A 21,697-nucleotide genomic window follows, 5' to 3' on the forward strand; every position below is an offset into this window, starting at 1 on the left:
GGGCAAAGACTGGCTGTGGCAACAAGTCTTGGGAGGTGCGTGGTGTGAGGAAGTGATGCTGTGTGAGGAGGCAGAGACCTGGGGTCCCTCCTGATGGCGCTGCCTGGGACGCGGACAGTCACCCTCTGCGAGCCCCCGTTTCCCCATCCTTGACAGGGGTGATAATACACATCCTGCCTGCCCCACTGGCCTGTACTTACAAATTGAAATGGAACATGAAAGCAAAGCCCCTTGGGAAGTGGTAAGGACCCCATGCATTCGTGTAATGAGTGCTGAGTTCACCAGGCCCTGGCCCTGTGCTGGGAGCCGGGGGAAGGGAGCCCCAGGTTCCCTGACCACCGCAAACGGCCGTGCTCCTGTTACTCAGGGATGGGAAGCCCCCTCTCTGGTTGGGACTTTCATTTTCCTGATGCAGAGGCAGTTAGATGATCCGACTTACTCTTCATGGGCTCTCTCTTCAATAAAATTAGCCGTGGGAGGTTAAAAAAAAATCATTGGAGCCAGTTAAGAGCCCAGTAGGTGTTCACATCTGCCCTGCGATTGGCAGGCGTCACCCGCCCCCAACTGCTTCCTCCTTCATAAACTTTCTGCTTTTAGCTTCCTCCCTGCTCTTCCCTGAGTGATGATGAAAGCTTTCTATTTGGTGCCTTTATTTATCTGATGTGCATTTAAATCAGTTCTCATTTAATTCTCATAATGCTGTGAGGCACTTGGGGCAAATGGTCCATTTGAAAATGGAGAGAACTGGCTTTCTCGAGATGACTTGGCTGACTGTGGCAGAAGGGACACGAGAACTTGGCCTCCTTGCCTTGATGGATGGTCTTTCCATGTGCCATCTCCTTCACGAAGGCTTTCTGGGTCCCCAGCTGGAATGTACCTTTCCTTCCTTTGAATTCCCATGTCACCTTCCCCCACCCCTAACCTGGATCTCCTAGCACCAGCCATTCTCTTATGGCATTTGTGCCCATGTCTTTTGTGCTCTCTGAGGCTGAGAGCTCCTTGATTCTTGACGACCATGTCACAGACATCTTGGTTTCCTCCAGGCAGTCTAATCCTGAGTCTGAGGCCTGACCCAGCTGATTTTGTTGACTGTCTTGAACAAATGGAGGAATTGTCATTTACCAGCACATTACAGATAGGAAGCTAGTTGGGTTCATTGATTCCACGTGCCTAGAAGGTTTGACTCTCAGAAGGAGAGCACAGAATTCTTCCAGCCAGTGGACTGGTTGGGTCCAGGCGTGTGCATCTGTTCCCCGTGGTGGGCTTGGAAGATGATGCCTACTGTGAATGGCTCTGAACTTGACCACTCCTCAAGTTCCATGGACCCCGCTCTTGCTTTGATCGTGCTCACCTGGGCTGCAGCTGGTGCCTCGGTGTGGGTTGCACCCCATGCCAGGGACAGGCTCTGTGACCCAGCTGGGGGCTGGACCCCAGGATGCAGCAGCTGGTGCTCACTCTACTCATTGTCACTTTGTCACAGGTAGACAGCAAGTTTCCTTCACTCCCATGTCCCCTCTCCTAGCACAGGGCCTGGTAGAGGGTAGGTGTCACTGTGTTTGTCTGTGCCAAAGAAATGGGCTTCTCTTCTCTAATGAGCAGCTGGCAGCACTGGGGCTTCAAGTCATGGTCAGGGAGCATCTGGGCACGTGTCCTCCAACCACACCCTCCCAGGGGTCTTGGTCTTGGCAAGGCAGAGTGGAGCTCGAGGCCCCAGCTGGCCCACACGGTCAGGGAGCTGGCAGTGGGTGGCGGTGGGGTGCGCTGATGGTTCTCACTCAACAGAGACGGCACAGCGGCCTCCGGCTTCTCCGTGTCATTAATTGCACGGCCTCAGGCAAGTCCTTTTCCTTGTGTCGCTCATCCTCAGAATAAGAGATCTGTACGGAGACCCCCAATCACCTTGTCCACTCCTTCCATCTCACAGATGGTAAAACTGAGGCCTAGAAAGGGGAAGAGGCCCGCTTAAGGCCACACAAGGAGTGCCTGAGCCAGGAGTACAACACACTGTTTCAACTCCATGTCCACTGTTTTCTCTGAGCCTCGCTTCTCAATTGTCTTATCTGCCAAATGGGGTCATCATTCCCATTCTGCTTGTTTCATAGGATTCTTGTTAGAGTCAAATGTAAGTGGGGGAGCCCAGGGCTCTGAGATGGACAAAGGGCTAACTCACAAACAGAACCTCTTGCCCCAGCAGATGCCATGGTAACACTAGGCAGACACCCGGATCCAGTTCCCCTCCACTGACATATGGAACCAACTCCGATGTGAGGGCCAAAGGGGGAGTACGAGGCCCTGCCAGAGGGTGGCCGCCCAGCCTGTGGTCCCGTCATGAACCTCTTCCTGCCCGCCTTCTCAGCAGGCCCACTGGTTAGTTCCTTGTGTTTGTGTCAAGAAGAGGCAGCTGAAGGATCAGAGCATATTTTCCTTTGAATTTATCCTATTAGGTAGTAGATAATCTCAAAAGAGAAAAAAAGGGTAGTTTAAGACTTCACTAAGTCCTGTGTAAATTCTAAGAGATGCCAGGAGCCCCCCCAGGAGAGGGTGCCGAGGGCTGCGCAGTGCATTGATGGTCTGACTAGCTGTGGGAACGCAACCCCCCAGGAAGGGGCCTGGGAGAGGGGACCACCTTTTGTCCTTTCTAGGCCTGTCAGCAGTCTTGCCATTCCTGGGGGCAGAAAATACCTGGGAAAGAAAGCAAGCATAAGAGGCCCATTAGAGTATGTTTTGGTGGATCATTTGAGCACGTCTAAGTTCTCTGCTGGGCTGGCCTGCCTCTGGGCTCTACCCCTTTCTCCTTCAGAACTGCCTGTGCTCTTACCTCATGAGTCATGAGCAGAATACTTTCACACTCGGCCTCCATGTCTCATGAAGATGCCTTAGAAATCAACTGGTACAGTGGTCCTCAAAGCGAGGCTCTGGACCAGTGGTATCAGCTTTACCTGGGAACTCGGGAGAGATGCAAATTCTCAGGTCCCGTCTCTGACCAGCGGAATCAGAAACTCAGGGCAGGGCCCAGCAAGCTGTGGTTTAACGAAATTCCGCGTGATTCTGATGCCTGTGAGCTTAGAAGCACCGTGATCTGAAGACGTGGCATCGCTGGTCTGTGGACAGAAAGCATATGCTCCTGATGTGTTTGCTGTAGCCTGCAGGTGGAGTTCTCAAACTTGTGCCCAAAAAAGAAGGCTAAGAACTCCTTCCAGGCGACATAGGTGTGTTTGAAGTTGGTACCTTCAGCAAAAGGAGTAGTTAATAGTGGGGTATCAGGCACCATGACAGGGAATTGTGCAGGTGGTTTTAGGCAAGATGAATTTTAGGGCCTCAGCCGCATCCATTGGAAATGGCCTGGTCCACCATCACTCCAGCTTGGCAGAAAGCTGCACAAACCAGGGAACTCCATCACAAGGAGTTTTGGTTCTGTTTAGGTTTGACTTTAACGAGAGTTAGGTGATGCGAACAATGATTTGAGAACAACACACTTTACAATCTGGTGTAAACTACTTCACTGGATGTTATTTAAAAACAAGACCTTGCTTTCACAGCTCAGTGAGATTGAGTGTTTGATTGAGGGCTCAGCAAATTACTGCTGTTCATTAAGGCATGTGGCTCAGTTCAAGGTCCCAAAGGAGGCAAAGAGGTACTTGATGGGGAACACTCCAGCCAGCTTCCAAAGGCTTTGCGCAGAGCTTGGATCAGCTGCGTTTATGCCGGTTCAGTCATGCTGATCAACCTCGCCTCTCTGCCATCCTTTGATGGCTTCTTGCTGGTCTAGGCCAAGATAACCTCCCTGTGTCCACCTGGGCAGACAGACGGAAAGCTCCCCTGCAGCACAGATTCCTCTGAAACAGAACTGAGGATGAGGAGTGCCCATTTCTGCGGCTGAAATGGAGTCTGTGCTGCAGATCAGGAGAACGCCCATTTGGTGTTCTGTGTGCTTATATTTTGCGTGGCCTCCACCTTAAAGATGCAGGTCCCTCGGTACAGGAACTGAGGAAGGGCTTCACTGGGATCTCAGAATATGACTGGGGTGGTCCACAGGGCTCGCATTGGGAGGGACCCAGCCACTCTCAAGGGCCAGGGTTTCATGAGAAAGTGGCCTTGTTGAAGGACCACTTGCTGAGGGCCCAGCTAGAAGTTCTTAAGCCTCTAAGCATGTTATTCCAAATCAGTGGAGCTGAAAAGATTTATTTAAAAGGCGATGAAATATCCCTTTTTAAAAGGGAAAAATATGACCTAGGGAATTAGAACAGAGGTTGTGCTAGAGAGTCGTGTCCCTGAACGCTCAGGCTGACTTGGAAAAGCTAACTTTGTTGGCTTTCCATGCCTCCCCACCTTCTGACTGCAGCCCCACCCCCAGAGGCAGGGTCTTCGCTCTGTCCCTGGGCCTCCTGGGGTCCTCTTCCACCCACTCCCAGAACACTACACCCAGGCCTCCCTTCCTGGGAAGCAACCCCACCTACCCCCAGGCGCAATATCATAAATCTTTAATAACTGGCATGGTCCAGGCAGCAACCAATTAGAAAGGAAACTGGCAGAGTCCTAACGCAGGGTCTTGGAGGTGCCGTGTTTGCCAGGAATCGACCTTTTATTCCTGGATCATAGGGAGGTCTGGGAGTGTCTGGGAGTATCTGGGAATGAGGCCAAGGTGATGAGCAAGAAGAGGCTTGGAGCAATGGCTATTTCCCAACCAGTTTGCAGCCACTGAATTATTCTGATGACTGGCCCAGCAGTACCAGTGCATACCAGCCATGCTTTGCTGCCTTCCTCTTCAGACTGAGGGTCTGGTTCTCCACTGGGGTGAATGGTTGCAGTCAAATAGTGCAGAGATCAATAGCTCCCTCCTTACTGTCAACACCAGCCTGCACACTCATCTACTCACAGTTAGAGCTGCCACCTCACCTCCTATGCAAGCTCTAAAGCTCCAGAAGAGTTCAAAAAGCAGGAAGTCAGCCTTCCAGCTAGGAATGCTGGAGGGGGGCTCATGTTTCATGTAGTACAGGCTTGCTGGGGACAAATTCTTGGTTTATCTAGAAAGTGTCTTTATTGTACTCTCGTTTTCAAAGTTTGTTTTCCCAGGATATAAAATGTTAAATCTACAATATTTTTCTCTTTCAGTACTTAAAAATGTCATTGCTTTACTTCCAATTCCTATTCTTTCTGAAAAGCAGGTCTTCAGTCATATCATTGTTCCTCTGTGTGTAATGTGTCTTTGTTTTCCTCTGCTTTCAAGATTTTCTCTTGATATTTAACTTTTAGCAACTTGACTGTGATGTACCTAGGTGTGCTTTTCTTTGTACTTATCCTGTTTAGGTAATTCATTGAGCTCCTTGGTTCTGTAAATTGGTTTTTGTTCCATATTTGGGACATTTTCAATAATTTTTTGTGTGTATTTTGGAAATTAGTCCCTTGTTAGTTGCATCATTTGCAGATATTGTCTCCCATTCTGCAGGTTGTCTTTTCATTTTCATCCACTAATCAGGAAGTTATACAACCATTTTCAATGGTGATTTTGAAGAATTTACAATAAACACAGAACCTGTTTATGTAATAATGATTAGGGTTAAAAAGCAAGATACAGAATTGGATAGATGGTATGATCCTAAGAATTGAAAACAAGGAGAAAAATGACATATAAATAATAGACTAGAGGTAAAAACTCAAAAATGCTAACAATTGGACTACACATGGGTTTTTTTTTCTTTTTCTATAATTCAAAAAAAAGGTGCAACATTAACATGCATAGTTTTTTCACAATAACCTTTTAGGGTGGGACTTTGGGAAAGTTTACTGCAAGAGCAAGTTTACCAAGAACATATTTGTTGCAAAAAGTGGTCAACTGAAATTGTTTGGTCCCTAAGAGAGGAGGGTCCAGCACCACAGTGGCATCTGGCCCAGGGGCACGTTCACCCCTTTGACTTTGGAGTTGGAGTCGCAGTTCCTTGTGCAGGAGAACCAGCCCGGGAGCACAGAATGACCTGCCTGGCCTGGCGTCACAGGCCTGAGCAATCACCGGGGAGGAAGGAGGCTGTCTGTAGATCACAAGGTGCATGCAGAGGAGTCTGAAGCCAGGAGGACTGAGTTGGTGCCTCTGGTTCTCTTTGGCCTTTGGTGGGGACTCTGTTCTGTGGGCACCAGCAGCACTCAACCCCGACCCCAGCCAATCTGCAAATGCTGTGTGGGTCAGAAGCTAATGAGAGAGCGTGAACAGCCAGTGGCTACCCTAGCTGGGGGACCAGTAGCATCATACCTACCCTGAACATTTCCCTGAAGTTCACAGTCATGCATGCTGGAAGCTCCTTCCCATCCATGATCACTCTGGAGCCTCATACCAACCCTCTGAGGGAGGTAGGTCAGGTTAATTCTTCTTCTCACTTGAGAGCTGAGGACTGGGGAACCCGTGGGGTTGAGAGGCTCATCTAAGACTCACTGTTAATAAGAAGCAGAGTAGGACCAGACCTGCCTCTGGGGACCAGGAGCAGCTGATGCAACGGGGCTTGGCTTCAGAACTCTAGAACTCCCCTGCTACCTTCTGTGATGAGAAGAGGGGAGGGAGTCATGAAATAGGGGGCACTTGCATCTGCTTTCCCTGTGAGGACACGTGGAGAACAGAGCAGTTTTGCGACCTTCCCTGGGCCCCACAGTGAGCAAAGATGAATGAGCCAGGACAGGAAATTATGATCCCTGTGTCCTCGGCCCTTCCTTCTCTTTGTGGGTTGCCACGCAGTCTCCCACCCTCTCCTGTCCTGCCTGCTGTCCCCCAGGACTCCCACATGCCCGCTCCTTCCATCTTCTCCCCACTGGAAACTTACGGAGGCCCAGGGACTGCTTGCCAGGAGCAAGGGTTCCCACTGATGGGCCCAGAGCTCACTGCCCCTGCATGTAGCTGGTTGGAAAAAGGCTACCAGCTAGGGTATCTCTTTCAGTAGAACACTGGCTTATATTTGTCTTTAAACTTTTTTTTAAATTTTATTGAGATACAATCAACATAACATACAACTCACCCATTTAAAATGTACAGTCCGATGGCTTTTAGTATGTTCAGAGTCATGTTATCTATCACCAGAATCAATTTTTAAACATCCTCATTACCCCAAAGAAGAAACCACACCCACCAAGTCATCACCCTCTGAAGTCCCCATCTCCCCCAGCCCTAGGCAACCAAGAAATCTACATTTTTTCCTTTACAGATTTGCCTGTTCTGGCCATTTCATATGAACAGAATTGTGCAATATGTAGTCCTTTGTGGCTAGCTTCTTTTACTTGGTATTTTCAGGGTTCATCCATGTGGTGGCAGGTTTCAGTATTTCACTTCTTTTTATTGCTGAATAACATTCCATCGTCTGGACGTTTATCTGTTCCTCAGCTGATGGACATGTGGGTTGCTTACAGTTTGGGGCTATCAGGAATAACACTGCTATGAACATTCATGCACAGGTTTTTGTGTTTACAGAGGTTTTAATTTGTCTTAGATATATACCCAGGAGTGGAATTACTGGGTCATATGGTACTGTTGGAGGAATTACCAGAATGTTCTCCAAAATGGCAGCACTATTTTATATTCTCACCGACAATGTGCGAGGGTTCAATTTCTCCAAACTTTTACCCACACTTGTCATTTTCTGTGTTTGTTTTTCATCTGGCCATCCTACTGGGTGCAAAGTGGAATGTCATTGTGGTTTTGATTTCCATTTCTCTGATGGCTAATGATGTTGAACATCTTTTCATGTGCTTATTGGCCATTTGTATATCTTCTTTGGGAAACTGTCTATTCATATCCTTTGTCCATTTATAATTGGGTTATTGGGGTTTTTTTTATATAGAATTGTAAAAGTTCTTTTTAGATTTTAGATACAAGTCCCTTATCAGATACATGATTTGCAAAAAAAAATTCTTCCATTGTTTGAAGTACCTTTTTACTTTCTTGGTGTTACCTTTGAAGCACAAAAGTTTTACTTTTTTTTTTTTTTTTTTTTACATTTGTTACTTTGTATACTAATAATCAGGTTGACTCTTTTTTCTTTGTTGTTTTTTACATTTTAAATCAACTGTACTTCAATTAAAAAGCAAACAAACAACCCATTTAAAATATGGGCAGAAGAACAGCATTTTTCTAAATGAGGAAATGCAGATGCCCACAGGAACATGATAAGCTGCTCCACATCACCACGATCAGGGAGATGCACATCAAAATCAATGAGACACCATCCCACACCTGAGTGCCAGCATCAGAAAGAACACAAGCAACAAATGTTGGCAAGGATGTGGAGAAAAGGGAACCCCCTACCCTGCTGATGGGAATGCAAACCGGTGCAGCCACCATGGAAAACAATATGGAGGTTTCTCAAAAACCCAAAAACAGAACCACCATATGGCCCAGCAGTTCCACTCCTGGACATACACCTGAGAAAAACAAATGCATTAATTAAAAAAGATACATACACCCCGCTATCAACAGCAGCACTATTTACCATAGCCAAGACATGGAAGCATCCCAAGTGCACATCAGCAGATGAATGGATAAAGAAGATACAGCATATACATGCAAAGGAATACAACTCACCCATAAAAAAGGCTAATTTGCCACTTGCGGCCCTTCATTCGCTTTTTCTTTTTTTGCACTTCAAAAACCAGAATTTTATAACTGGCATAGACATTTCCATGGCATCAAAAACAACAAAATACCTAGAAATAAATTTAACCAAGGAGGTTACCTCTACTCTGAAAACTGTAAAACACTGATGAAAGAAATTAATGATACAAAGAAATGGAAAGATATCTTATGCTCTTGGATTGGAAGAATCAACACTATCAAAATGGCTGTACTACCCAAATTAATCTACAGCTCCAATGTAACCCCTGTCAAAACACCCATGACATTTTTCACATAACCAGAACAAATAATTCCAAAATTTATATGGAACTGTAGAAGATCCTGAGTTGCCAAAGCAATCCTTTGTAGGTCTTTTTTTCCCCCTCTCCTTTTTGTTCTCTTTTTTGTGGTTTGGTGACTAGAGAAGTTCTTTTAACATTTGAGGTAAAGCTGGTTTGGTGGTGGTGAATTCTTCCTCAACAAAACACTAGCAAACTGAATCCAACAATACATTGGAAGGATTATACACCATGATCAAGTGGGATTTAACCCAGGGATGCAAGGATTTTTCAATATCTGCAAATCAATCAATGTGATTCACCACATTAACAAATTGAAGAATAAAAACCATGTGATCATCTCAGTAGATGCAGAAAAAGCTTTTGACAAAATTCAACATCCATTTATGATAAAAACTCTCCAGAAAGTGGGCACAGAGGGAACATACCTCAGCATAATAAAGGTCATATATAAGCTAACATTATACTCAACAGTGAATAGCTAAAAACTCTTTTTCCTCCAAGATCAGAAACAAGACAAGGATGCCCACTCTCACCTCTTTTATTCCACATAGTATTGGAAGTCCTAGCCACAGCAAACAGACAAGAAAAATAAATAAAAGGAATCCAAATTTGAAAAGAAGAAGCAAAACTGTCATTGTTTGCAGATGACATACTATACATGGAAAATCCTAAAGACACGATCAGAAAAGTACTAAAACTCATCAATCAATTCAGTAAAGTTGCAGGATACAAAATTAATATACAGAAATCTGTTGTATTTCTATACACTAACAATGAACTATCAGACAGAGAAATTAGGGAAACAATCCCATTTACCACTGCATCAAAAAGAATAAAATACCTAGTAATAAACCTACTTAAGGAGGTAAAAGACCTGTACTTGGAAAACTGTAAGACATTGATGAAAGAAATTGAAGATGACACAAACCAATGGAAAGATACACCATTTTCATGGATTGGAAGAATTAATATTGTTAAAATGACCGTATTACCCAAGGCAATCTACAGACTCAATGCAATTTCTATCAAAATACCAATGCCATTTTTCACAGAACTAGAAGAAATAATTTTTAAATTGGTATAGAAACACAAAAGGCCACAAACAGTAAAACAATCTTCAGAAAGAACAGAGCTGGAGGTATCATGCTCCCTGACTTCAGACTATACTACAAAGCTACAGTAATCAAAACAGTTTGGTATTGCCACAAAAACAGACACATAGATCAATGGAACAGAATAGAGAGCCCAGAAATAAACCCACATACTTATGATCAGTTAATCTATGACAAAGGAGGTAAGAATATACAATGAAGAAAAGATTGTCTCTTCCGTAACCAGTGCTGGGAAAACTGGACAGCTACATGTAAAAGAATGAAACTAGAACATTCTTTAATACCATATGCAAAAATAAACTCAAAATAGATTAAAGATGTAAATGTAAGTCTGGAAACCATAAAACTAGAAGAAAACACAGGCACAACAATCTTTGACATAAATCGTGGCAATATTTTTTGGAACTGTCTCCTAAAGCTAAAGAAATAAAAGCAAAAATAAACAAATCAGGCCTAATTAAACTTAAAAGTTTTGCACAGCAAAGGAAACCATCAACAAAATGAAAAGACAGCCTACTGCATGGGAGAAAATATTTGCAAATGATATGCTCAATAAAGGGTTAATGTCCAAAATATATCAACAGCTCATACAACTCAACATCAAAAAAACAAACCCAATTTTTAAATGGGCAGAAGACCTAAATAGACATTTATCCAGAGAAGACATGCAAATGGCCAACAGGCACACGAAAAGATGCTCAACATCATTATAATCAGAGAAATGCAAATTAAAACCACCATGAGATATCACGTCACACCTGTGAGAAAATCTACCATCGAAAAGAACACAAATGACAAACGCTGGCGAGGATGTGGAGAAAAGGGACCCCTCTTACACTGTTGGTTGGAATATAAATTGGTGTAGTCACTGGAAAAGAGTATGGAGTTTTCTCAAAAAAACCTAAATACTATTGTATGACCCAGCAATCTCACTCCTGGGTATATAGACAAAAAAAAAAAAAAAAAAGAAAGAAAACTCTAATTCAAAAAGATACATGCACCCCAGTGTTCATAGCAGCACTATTACAATAGCCAAGACATGGAAGCAACCTAAATGTCCATCAACAGATGATTGGAGATACATATATCACACACACACACACACACACACACACACACACACACACACACACACACACAATGGAGTACTATTACTCCACCATAAAAAAGAATGAAATAAATGCCATTTACAGCAATGTGGATGGACCTAGAGGTCATACTAAGTGAAGTAAGTCAGAGAAAGGCAAATATTACATATCCCCTATCTGTGGAATCAAAAACAAATGAGACAAATGAACTTATTTTAAAAGCAGAAAGAGACTCACAGACATAGAAAACAAACTTATGATTACCAAAGGGGAAATATGGAGGAGAGGGATGAATTGGGAGTTTGGGATTAGCAGATACAAACTACTGTATATAAAGTAGATAAACAGCAAGGTCGTACTGTATAGCACAGGGAACTATATTTAATAGCTTGTAATAACCTATAATGAAAGAGAATATATAGTCCTGAGGAGTCCAGAGGAAGGCAGGCTGGACTGAACACCCCTATGGGGGGGCTCTAGGGACCATCAGCAAAAGGTCCTAGGATGATGAAGTTGAGTAGGATGGAGGCTGCTGCAGGGATAAAGACAGGATTGGGGCCAGAGGGCCAGGAGCAGCGTGTGGGGTGACCTGCAGGTGTTGTCACATTTGCACACTTGGCTCCCAGGAGGCGGTACCAGCCCTGGCTTTGCTCACCTGCCCTTATCCTCTCTCCTCCCTCCCCACCCCGACCCCAGTCCTTCACGCCTTCCTGTTTCCTCTCCTGAGCCTCCCTGCTCAGGAGATTCACAATGGGCATCCCACAGCCCACTAGGAGTGCATAGACATAAAGAAGTTGCTCATTTGGGAACAAAATCCTGGCCTGAGGTTCAGATGATCTGATTTCTAGGCTCCATTCCACTCCCCACTCACCAGGTGACCAGGACCTGCTTTTCTTCCCTCCTGGGGGTGCAGAAGCAGGATTAGAATTTAAAGCAATATGGGATCTCCTCAAAGACGGGAAGAAAGACCAAGGGGCTGGCGTCAGGGGCCTGGGATCCCCCCCTGCCTCCCAGGCATTACTGTGTGACCTTGAGCAAATCACCCCACCCTGCAGGGCTCAGCCTTCTCACTGTCAAGAAAGAGATTGTGCACCTACATCCTACACGCTCCTGTAGGAGAGACCTGTGTTCAAAACCGAGCACACACTCAGAGATACGGACGTGCTGTGCACATATGAGGAGGCACTGTGACCACAGGACACCAGCCTCGAGACAGATGCTCATGCCAGTCAAGGACTCCCATCCCAGCATCGTCCCCTCAGACCTATCTCAAGACAGAGACCCCAAAATTCTAGATGCAAGACTGTGTAAGACCAAAGCAGTCTTCACCCCTGAACGTCTGGTCTCTGCCCTGCACCTCAGCCTCCCCAAGGAAGGCCGCTCTGTTCACATCACCCTCAGACTGTGTTTGGGAGAAACGGTCAGGTTTAAAGACTATCATCTTCTTGAGCGGTGCCAGATAATGGCCCTTGGCGTGTCCAGTTCCCCTGGAGGCTTCTGTTGTTACAGTGACGTATGTCTGCAGCCTTCACAGAGTCCTGCGGCAGGAGCCGGCGTGTCCGGGCTTGATGAGTTTCCTGATGAGCAAGGGACGCGCGGCAGTTAGCAAAACAGCAATTAGCGGGAACTCTCAACCAACCGGAGCAGCGTGGTTCTCAGACACAGAATTGGAGGGCCATGAAACAGAAGAGCCTAGAGATCAGCTCGTGTCACTACCTGGAGAGGCCCCCCCCCCCCCATCGCCACCAAAACTGTCTTGCCCGAGGTGATAGTAAAAGCTGGCTTTAGCTGTGTGGAGCAAATGGATGACAACAAAACAAATACAAGTCTCATCAGGAATTCCATTGTTCTTTGGATTTTTCACTTCAAATCAGTTCTGAGGCTGAACACCAAATGCCGAATGACTTCCACATTTTCTACGCGTCTCTCTGTAGCCTGCCACCAGAATGAACTAAAATTCAGAAAGACCCGGGAGCTAAGAAAGTCAGTCAGTCATCAAAAATTGAATTCTGTTCCCTGGGTGCCATGCACCAAGGCAGGAAATCGAATGGGGACATTTCAGAGATATTTCCAGCCACAGGGATTGAAACAAAAAGCCTTTTGTGCTTAACCCTCATTTCGCTGGAATACCAAACCGTCTCCTCAGTAGCACTGAAACTTTGTCTACGTGATATTCTTTGTAACATTCTGCTTCCTTCTGCTTCCTCCTTGTACAGTAGATTTTCTTCTCAGACATGGCTCCTGATAGTACTAACCTAAAGTGCATGTTGCAAACACACTTCCCTTTAAGCCTGTGCATTTTAAGCAGATGGAGATCTTCCTCCAGCCAGCGTGGGCCCAAGTTTTCGGGGACATGTCTGCTACATGTAGTGAGACTTTCCTGAAGTCTGTCTCAGTTATTTAGGGGCGTGGGTGCCCAGGGCCAGCCAAGAAAGGGGTACCGCTTTTTTCGGCTCCACTTTGGCTAATTGGAGGAGTGGGGAGCAGAGTCAGGACTGAGGTGTCAGATTCTGAACTGTGAGACCAAGGAGGCAAGAGAGGATGGATCTGAGAACCCTGGCAAATCCACCTTAGACTCTGTCTCCCTAGACATCTCCACAAAGCCTGGACAGGGACAGCCTGTAAGGAAGGGTGGCCAGGCCTGAGTTAGAGCCCCCAGAAGGCTCTCCCAAGCTGGCTCTCCTGCTTCACCTGCCTTGGCTGTTTCAAGGTCATTACAGTGACCTATGCAGCCAGCAGCTCTGCCTTTGCTTCTCTCCAGGGCTCCCCTTTTTTGTAGGTTTTTTTGGGTGGGGCAGGGGGAATACAGGTATATTTAATTTATTTTTAATGGAGGTACTGGGGATTGAACCCAGGACCTCATGCATGCTAAGCATGTGCTCTACCACTGAGCTATACCCTCCCCGAAGGGCCCCTTCTTAACAGACAGCAGAACAGGACAGTGATAGCTGTACCCGTGTTCTAAAGCGATACCGTTCAGGTTGGACTTTCACATTTCTAACCCATTCCCACTCCTACTGTTTCAGATCCAGGTGTGAGTTTATAGGTAAATGACACTCATTTCCTTCCAGAAGAGCATCCTGCTGCTAACAACAGCCTGACACAGTGAGTTAACCTAGGCTGACATATTTCAGAGCACCCAAACTCACGGAGGGAACAAGCCATCTGGAGCAAAAATTTAAAGTTTTGAACAGAGACTGTAAATAACAAAGGGACTGTGCACTCACTGTGTAGCCATTTAAAAAGCTCTTTTTTTCCATAATAAGAAGTCATCTGCAATTGAGGTGAAGAAAGCAGGTTAAAGTAAAACATAATAGAATTATTTCATTGTTGGAAAGAAAGTCTGTGTATGGATGGAGAGAGGGAAGGAAGAACGGGAATTACGCTAAGTTGCTATTCCCTTTAGAGAATGGGGTTGGGGGTATCTTGAGAATCAAGGAATAATTTTCACTTAAAAGATTATTTCTTTAATGACTGAAAATTTTTTAAACAAACCTCTACCACTTTCACAATTAAAAAATAAAGTGTAAATCTGTCTTGCAAGAAGGCAAAGCATGTCCAGGAAGGGCAAGACATAGAGAAGGAGCAAGAATTTGACTTAACGATATTTATTAAGAAAGGATTCCTGGTCAGTTGAAATTTAACATTTTGTTTTCTGATGGAGAAACGTTACAAAAAGCAGTGCCATTGAACTTAATAGACCCTAGGGCATATTATTTATAAGAGCCTACTCTGCCTATATATGGAATCTCCTACGGACACGTTGTCATTTAAATGCCCATGTGGCATTCAAGTAGAGGCAATTTTCCAAAACCAATCATCTTCAAGTCAGAGCATTGAAAAAAAAAAAAAAGCCTGAAGAATTCCTTTGCAAAATAGGTTTTTTAAATCATTCTTGGATTTTACTTAAAGATTTTCAGCAGGCCCAGTGCACCTTTGTGCAGAGAATGTCTCCCATGTTTTAAGAGAGTGAGAGTATCTGAAGCCAGGACCAGTTTTAGACAAAACTGCAGAGTTGGTAGATCCGGTAATCTCTCAGTCTCCCCTCTTGCATTCTTTTGCCCACATTAGAGCTTCCATTCTCAGTTTGCTGTCCCCTATTGTCTTTCCCATCCTTCCTTATGCCCACAGGAGCACCACTGGGTACCTCTTCCTTCTCTCAAAACCCTCCATGGATCTTAAAAAGGGAGCTGGTATCAGTCATTTACACTTTGGCATGAATTTTAATGTATGGCCACAGAATTGGGAGATGTTTCTGTTTTAAGTTTTACTCTCGACTGTGAAAGAGAAAGTTGAATCCCAGGTTAAGGAATTTTCAGGCATCAGCCAGCAGGTGGCCTCGTGTTTTTCAGGCAACCTCCCTGCTGCTCCAGAAATCACACCACCTGACTGTTCTCTCCCTGTAGCCTGGGTCTTGGGTTTTCTCATCCAGAGCAGGGCCTCCCCCAGTCTTGGTGATGCACCCCAATCCTGCTCTCCGGAGGACATCTTTCCTGTTCTCCACAGACTAAAAGGTACGTGTGAGATTTCTGGTGCAGACCACTCACTCGCCTCTTGTAGGAGAGGCTCTGGACATCCAGGATGTAGCAGGGCCTTGGATTCACTGCTGAGAGCCCAGGAGAAGGAACTGTGAAGAGCAGCAGTCAGGGTTCCAGCCCTGATTCTACTTCTTAAAACTTGTGTGACCTTGAGCAAGTCATCCATCCTCTCTGAGCTCAGTTTTTATACCTGTAAGAAGGAAATAACAGCATCTATTTTAGCCAGGTGTGTTAAGGATAAACTGAGATCAAGAATGCAAGGTGCCTGGCAGGGGTGGGAAGCCCTCAAGAAATGGGAGCTCTTCTTACTACTTGGTGGAACAGAGCAGGGCTCGCGGCAAGAATGAAAACCAAAGAACCAAAGGCAGCCAGAACCTGGGGTCAGAGAACTCGGCACAAGGACACCTGTTTGTCAACTCAGCTTTGATCTGGGGTCCTCCTGTGGGGTCCTGCAGTGGGACAGCACGCGTGAGGATTGGCTGGCGGCTCCCAAGCTGAGCACAAGTTTTGAACTCAGGAGTGAGAACAGCAGTTTCTGTTTTGCAGTCTCGTTCATCTGAGCCACAGGCAAAACGGAAGTTAAAAGGATCCTTGGCTGCTGAACAGATGGTGCATAGCCCGGACACGGAGTTTATTATACATTTTACCTGAGTCTGTGTACCCTCACTTTACACACAGCTCTCATAAACTTCATTATCCAGTTGTCAAGTCCACGGTGGATTAGAGGCAGCAAACCAGGGACTAGACAGGCACCCTTGGAGTGGAGAGAAGTGACAGCCGGTAGTCTGACGAGGAAGGAGACGGGAAAAAATAGAAAGGCCGACATCATGAAGAACAAAGAGTCACAGGCATCAGGCTCTTGAAAGGGGTTTCTGCCTCCCTTTGATTTCTGAGAGCTGCAGTGTGTGATGGCTCAGAATCATGATGTTCCAATTCTTGACCCTGCAGAAAGGATGTTAAATCACAGTGTATTTTAAGCAGCCAGTGATGTGTATAACGTGAAGGACAACAGGACCTTGAGGGGGGAGCACTTTCAAGTGTGCATGTACTGTCCACATATTTGATTATCATTTGGTTCCCACGACAATCCTAAGGGAAAGGCAGGGCTCATATTATTGTCCCCCATTTGATAGATGAGGAGACTAAGACTTAGTGTGGCTTAGAGGCCGGCCTCGGCTTATGTGCCTGGTGAGCGGGAGGGCCAGGCTTCCCTCCAGGACTTCTGACTGGCCGTCCAGTGCTGTTTCCTCCACATATGCTTTCATATGTGTTCCTTGGAGCCCCGGGGTTCTGCCCAGGGGTGGCACAGGGATGCAGGGGAGGCCCCTGAGCAGGACTGTGACTTCCCATCTCTGATTTAAAAAGGAGTTCTCAGTATTTGCAAGACTTTGGATGGGGAAAATCAAAAAGGTCCTGCTGCTTGGGGAAAAAAAAAAAAAGCATGGGAGAAAGAGAAGACTGTGAAGCTACTGAAAATGTTGCCTTGGATATTTGGGGAATATGTCTATCCAAAACAATTAAAATCAAAAGAAAGTCATGGGGCTGTGTACACACAGGGCAGACCTTCTGCTCTCTGGAAATCTTCGTCTTCCAGAACGACTTCCCCCAGGGATGTCCCAGTCTTGCTGGGTTCAGGTTCTCTGAGGGCTGCCCCAGGCGGGCTGAGCCACTGAGCTCTCCACCACTCTCCACCAACCCCTCTCCACCCCTGACCCATGCACGGAGGGTCCCAGCCCACCCAGGGCTATCAGTGCCCTTAATAATCCCTGTCTCATGGGCCAAACGTGCCCCTCCTCCTCGCCTCTGGTGTCCTGTTCCCCCAGAGTCCTGCTGAGAGACAACGGGCAAACTCCTCAACGAGACTCAACTAACCAAGCATTCCTGCTGCTCCTTGTGGTATCCTCTCTACCCAGCAGAGCCTGTTATAAACTCCTTAATGCGGGCTCATGTCTGTGTGTACCTCCCCAGCTGTGAAAATTTAATACTTGTTGAATGAATGACAGGTGTCTTTCTGCATTTGAACGGTGGCTTCCTGCATACCCAGGATATTACCCCGTGTAATTTATTCTGAAGGTGGGAGGATCAGGCCCCAGGAATTATCTGCATAGAGCGGGCTTCGGTGACACCATGTTGGTAGCCACTGATTCACCAGGAAGATCTGACACTGGTCGCTTTTTCACTCTGCACCCACACCATCCTGCCTGGAAGAGGAGGAAAGAGAGTTACATCCAGATGTCAGTCAGTAACCTATCACCGCAGTCGCCAGCAGCAGAATGTGGAACGTCTGTGCTGGGCACTATAAGAGGAAGACTAGGCTACTCCCTCACCTGGTCACTCTGAGAAATCAGTCTGAATGCTAAGCCCTGGATAAATAGCAGCGTTGACTATGACTGCTGCTCCCTGCCTGTCAGGAGCAGATGATCCAACGGGAAAGACAGAACGATGACTAAAATCTTAGCCAGTCAGACAAGGTGGCACCTAGCCAGTGTGGAATGAGTGACACAGATGGAGCCTTTCCTTTTCCTGCCTCCCCTTCTGGTCCCATTTTCCCTCTAAGTTAGAGGTGATTTGGAGCTGGAGGGGTCAAAGAGGACGTCCCTAGGAGGTGGGGCATGACCTGAGCCTCGCGGGGTTTTTAGGATGTCAGTGGGAAGGAGGGAGGAGCCGTTCCAGATGAGGGCAGGGGTGGTGGACGTCTCATCCCCGGCAGAGCAGGACCCCAGGGAGAAGAGGGAGAAGGCGGGAGAGGGGAGCCGATGAGGAAGAACCAGAGGGATCGGGCTGACGAGTCTGAAGATACTGCAACAAGCCAAAAAGAACCATTAAAGTCACCATCAACACTGAATGGAGAAAGGGAAGACCGAGGAGCACCCACCCTGAAAACCCGTGTGGTTCCAGTCCTGGGTCTTTTCTGGACCCAAGGACCCTCGTCGTCATCCAGCCGGGCGCCGACGCAGTCAGCATCAGCTGGCGTGAGCTGCGTGCTGCCCGTGACACAGCCTGAGAAGTCAGGTGCAGGAACAGCCCCTTTTCCCAGCGTAACTTGTTTACGTGGAGTGTAAGTGAGAATGTGTTTAATTAGGGGTAATTACACACTTAGACACAGATGGTGACTGGCTGGCAGCGGTGGGGTGAGGTCCCGGGAACACGCAGGGAGTCAGCCCGGTGTGGGGCCCCCTGTGCACACTCAGAGGAGAGACGTGGTGAGGAGGGGAGGGAGCGGGGTGTGAAAGCAGCAGCGAGGAACTCTGAGTCTTGGTCCTGCGTACAGAGCAGTGGTTCTCAAAGTGGGGGTCCCCAGACCAGCAGCGTCAGCATCACCTGGGAACTTTTTAGCCATGAACGTTCTCTGGCCCCGCTCCAGGCTCCGAGTCGGAAACTCTCTGGGGGTGGAGCCCAAGGATCTGAGTTTAACAAGGCCTCCAGGTGATTCAGTGTGAGAATTGCTGATGGGGAGCATAGCACAGCTGTTCAAAACAAGAGCCAGCTCATTCACAGCTTCAGCACTTAACTGGCTGGGTCACGGCATTATTTTCTAAGCCTTACTTTACTCATCTGCAAAATAGGAATAAAAACACCTGCCCTACAAGAGTAGCATGTGGACAGTACAGGTTGCAGTTTATCTGCTTTGTTCATTGCCCTGTCCCAGCATTCAGAAAAGAAGTGGAAAGAACAGCTCAATAACGCAGTAACCATTAAAGAAACTGAATCAGTAGTTTAAAATCCCACAGGGGAGGGTATAGCTCAATTGATAGACTGCCTCCTTAGCATGCATGAGGTCCTGGGTTCAATCCCGGGTACCTGCATTAAAAAAAAAGTAAATAAACCTAATTCCCTCTCCCCCAATAACAACAATAAACAAAAAAACCAATAAAAAATCTTCTCACAAAGAAAACTCAAGCCCTAGAGTTTTACAGACAAGTTCAACCAAGCTTTTAAATAACAAATAACTGATTTTTATCAAATTCTCATAGAGAATAGAAAAAGAGGAAATGCTCCCCTGCATTATAACCTTGCTACCAAAACCAGACAAGTGTGATATGGGAAGGAAAATGACAGAGCCCTTTCACTTACGAACATAGTTACAAAAACTCAGAACAAACCAAATTCCCCAATATATAAAAAAAAATATCGTGTCCAAATTGAATTCATCCTAGGATTGTAAAGTTGGTTTGACATTAGAAAATTTATTATGTTGACTTAACGAGAAACAAAAGGAGGGGAAAAAGGCCACATGATCATCTGAATAAAGGTGGGAAAATATTCCAGAAAATACAGTATCTGTGAAGGATAAAAACTCATACTAACTAGGAATAAAAGAATTTCTTTCATCTAAAAAATGGTTTCAACCAGAAATCTTCAACAATGTTATACTTAATAATGAAATGGTAAAAGCTTTTTTTTTTTAAGAACATGCTAAGGTTGCCACTTCTGTTCATCATTGCACTAGTCCTTGCCAAGCAAAATAAGGCAAAATTGTTATTATTCACAGATGATCTGGTTGTCTAAATAAAACCTCAATCTACAGGCAAATTAATAGATTTAATAAAAAGACCTTAGTAGTATTGCTGAATATAAGATCAGTATACAAAAATCAACTTCATCTCTGTCCACTGGCTGAAAGCAGAAAACATAATTTTAAATAATGTACCACTTATAATAGCAATCAAAGAATACTTGGTAACCTAGTAATTTGGTTCTTACCCAGAGTTAGGACAAACTTCACAGGTTAAGGGCAGTCCCCCCGTAGGGCTGCCCTCACTTCAGTCATGCACTACAAATTTAGGAGTGCTCAGGCTACAAATCTGGGGGCTCGTATACCTCCTCACTTGAAAGACTCACAGAACTCAGGAAAGCCCTTTACTTAAGATGACAGTGTTATTATAAAGGATACAAATCACAACAGTCAAAAGAAGAGACCCATAGGGCACGGTCTAGGAGGGTCCTGAATGTGACAAATTCTTGCTCACCCTCTCAGCAGATTACTGTGTATCACTCAACCAGTGTCCAGAATGTTTATTGCAGTTTCACTGCTGAGGCATGATTGATTAAATCATTGACCACCTGAATGAAATGAATCTCCAACCCCCTAGTCCTCTAATTATATGGTCTTTTGGGCCAGACCCATCCTGCAACTGTCCAGGGGTCCACCATGAGTCACAAAGACACTCCTATCACTTAGGAAATTCCAGAGGGTCTAGAGGCTCCCTGCCAGGAACTGGGACTAAAGACCAGCCAAATTCTTTATTTATGTAGCAGATAGCTAGAAGCAAACCTAACAAAAGAATACCTAGTACCTCTTCACAAATTCTCTCTCTCTGAAGACACTGGAATACTATACAGCTATGAAAATGAATAAACTACAGGTTCACACATCAACTGTTGTGTCTATTATAGTTTTGAAAACCAAATCACCGGCAATGCTTTGTCATAAACAGTGAAACAAAGATCACCACTCTTCTGCAGAACCATCTGCCAAGGGCGGGCAGGACCCACTGAGTGGGGCAGTGGAAAACTATGAAGAAGGCAGACTTTTTCTTTGGTGCCCACTCCCACCTCCTGGGCCCTTTCCCTCCACAGACCCCCACCGCCTTCTAAGCGCCCAGGGCTCTTGCGTTCTCCTACCTCCCTTAGTGCTCCAAAGTCTTTCCAATGCATTCCTGAGAGTTGAGAATATAATCCCTGCATATTCGCTCGGAGGAAGCAAGGAATTTGCTTTTCTAGTTGTTCCTCTAAAAGTGAAACCAAGGGGTCTGGCCCCTTAGTAAAGCAATTCAAGGGAGTGAGGTGGCGAGGAGAACTTTTTAGATGGCCAAAAATCAGACAGACCTTTTCTGGTGGGTAAAAATCATACCAGCTTGTTTGTATGAGGAGGAAAGGAGACATCCTTCAACTTTCAGTAATCATTCCTTATGCAAATTCCTCCTCAGGCCTCTTCACAAACTCACCAGGTGACCAGCTCTCTAGACAGTTTGCCTCAGCCGATGAGAAGACGGGCCCTGCCATGGTTTACTCCAAGGAGGGTTCCTAGAATGTGTACCTGCTTTCCTATCTTGAAAATCTTGGAAAT

General features: G+C 45.8%; 1 protein-coding gene, 1 long non-coding RNA gene and 1 other non-coding gene across 5 annotated transcripts in view; 1 reads left to right on the forward strand and 2 right to left on the reverse strand.

Moving 5' to 3' along the window:
- The window catches only part of MAPK4 (mitogen-activated protein kinase 4), a 148,043-nt gene that overhangs the window by 100,788 nt on the left and 25,558 nt on the right, over nucleotides 1-21,697 (forward strand). The window lies entirely within an intron of this gene.
- On the reverse strand, nucleotides 13,920-13,992 carry TRNAA-AGC (transfer RNA alanine (anticodon AGC)). The gene has a single exon. It is a non-coding gene; the product is annotated as a tRNA-Ala (tRNA).
- LOC116149787 (uncharacterized) overlaps nucleotides 14,682-21,697 on the reverse strand; it is a 38,772-nt gene continuing 31,756 nt past the window's right edge. The window contains exons 7-9 of one of the 2 annotated variants that reach the window (XR_010378173.1): nucleotides 17,680-17,828; nucleotides 16,275-16,569; nucleotides 14,682-16,183 (exon numbers count right to left, since the gene is read on the reverse strand). This is a non-coding gene — a long non-coding RNA (uncharacterized LOC116149787). Of the gene's footprint in view, nucleotides 16,570-17,679; nucleotides 17,829-21,697 lie in introns of both variants that reach the window. The other variant, XR_010378174.1, reaches the window with a different exon arrangement.

Source organism: Camelus dromedarius, chromosome 28, assembly GCF_036321535.1.
Source record: "Camelus dromedarius isolate mCamDro1 chromosome 28, mCamDro1.pat, whole genome shotgun sequence".
Taxonomy (NCBI): Eukaryota; Metazoa; Chordata; class Mammalia; order Artiodactyla; family Camelidae; genus Camelus; species Camelus dromedarius.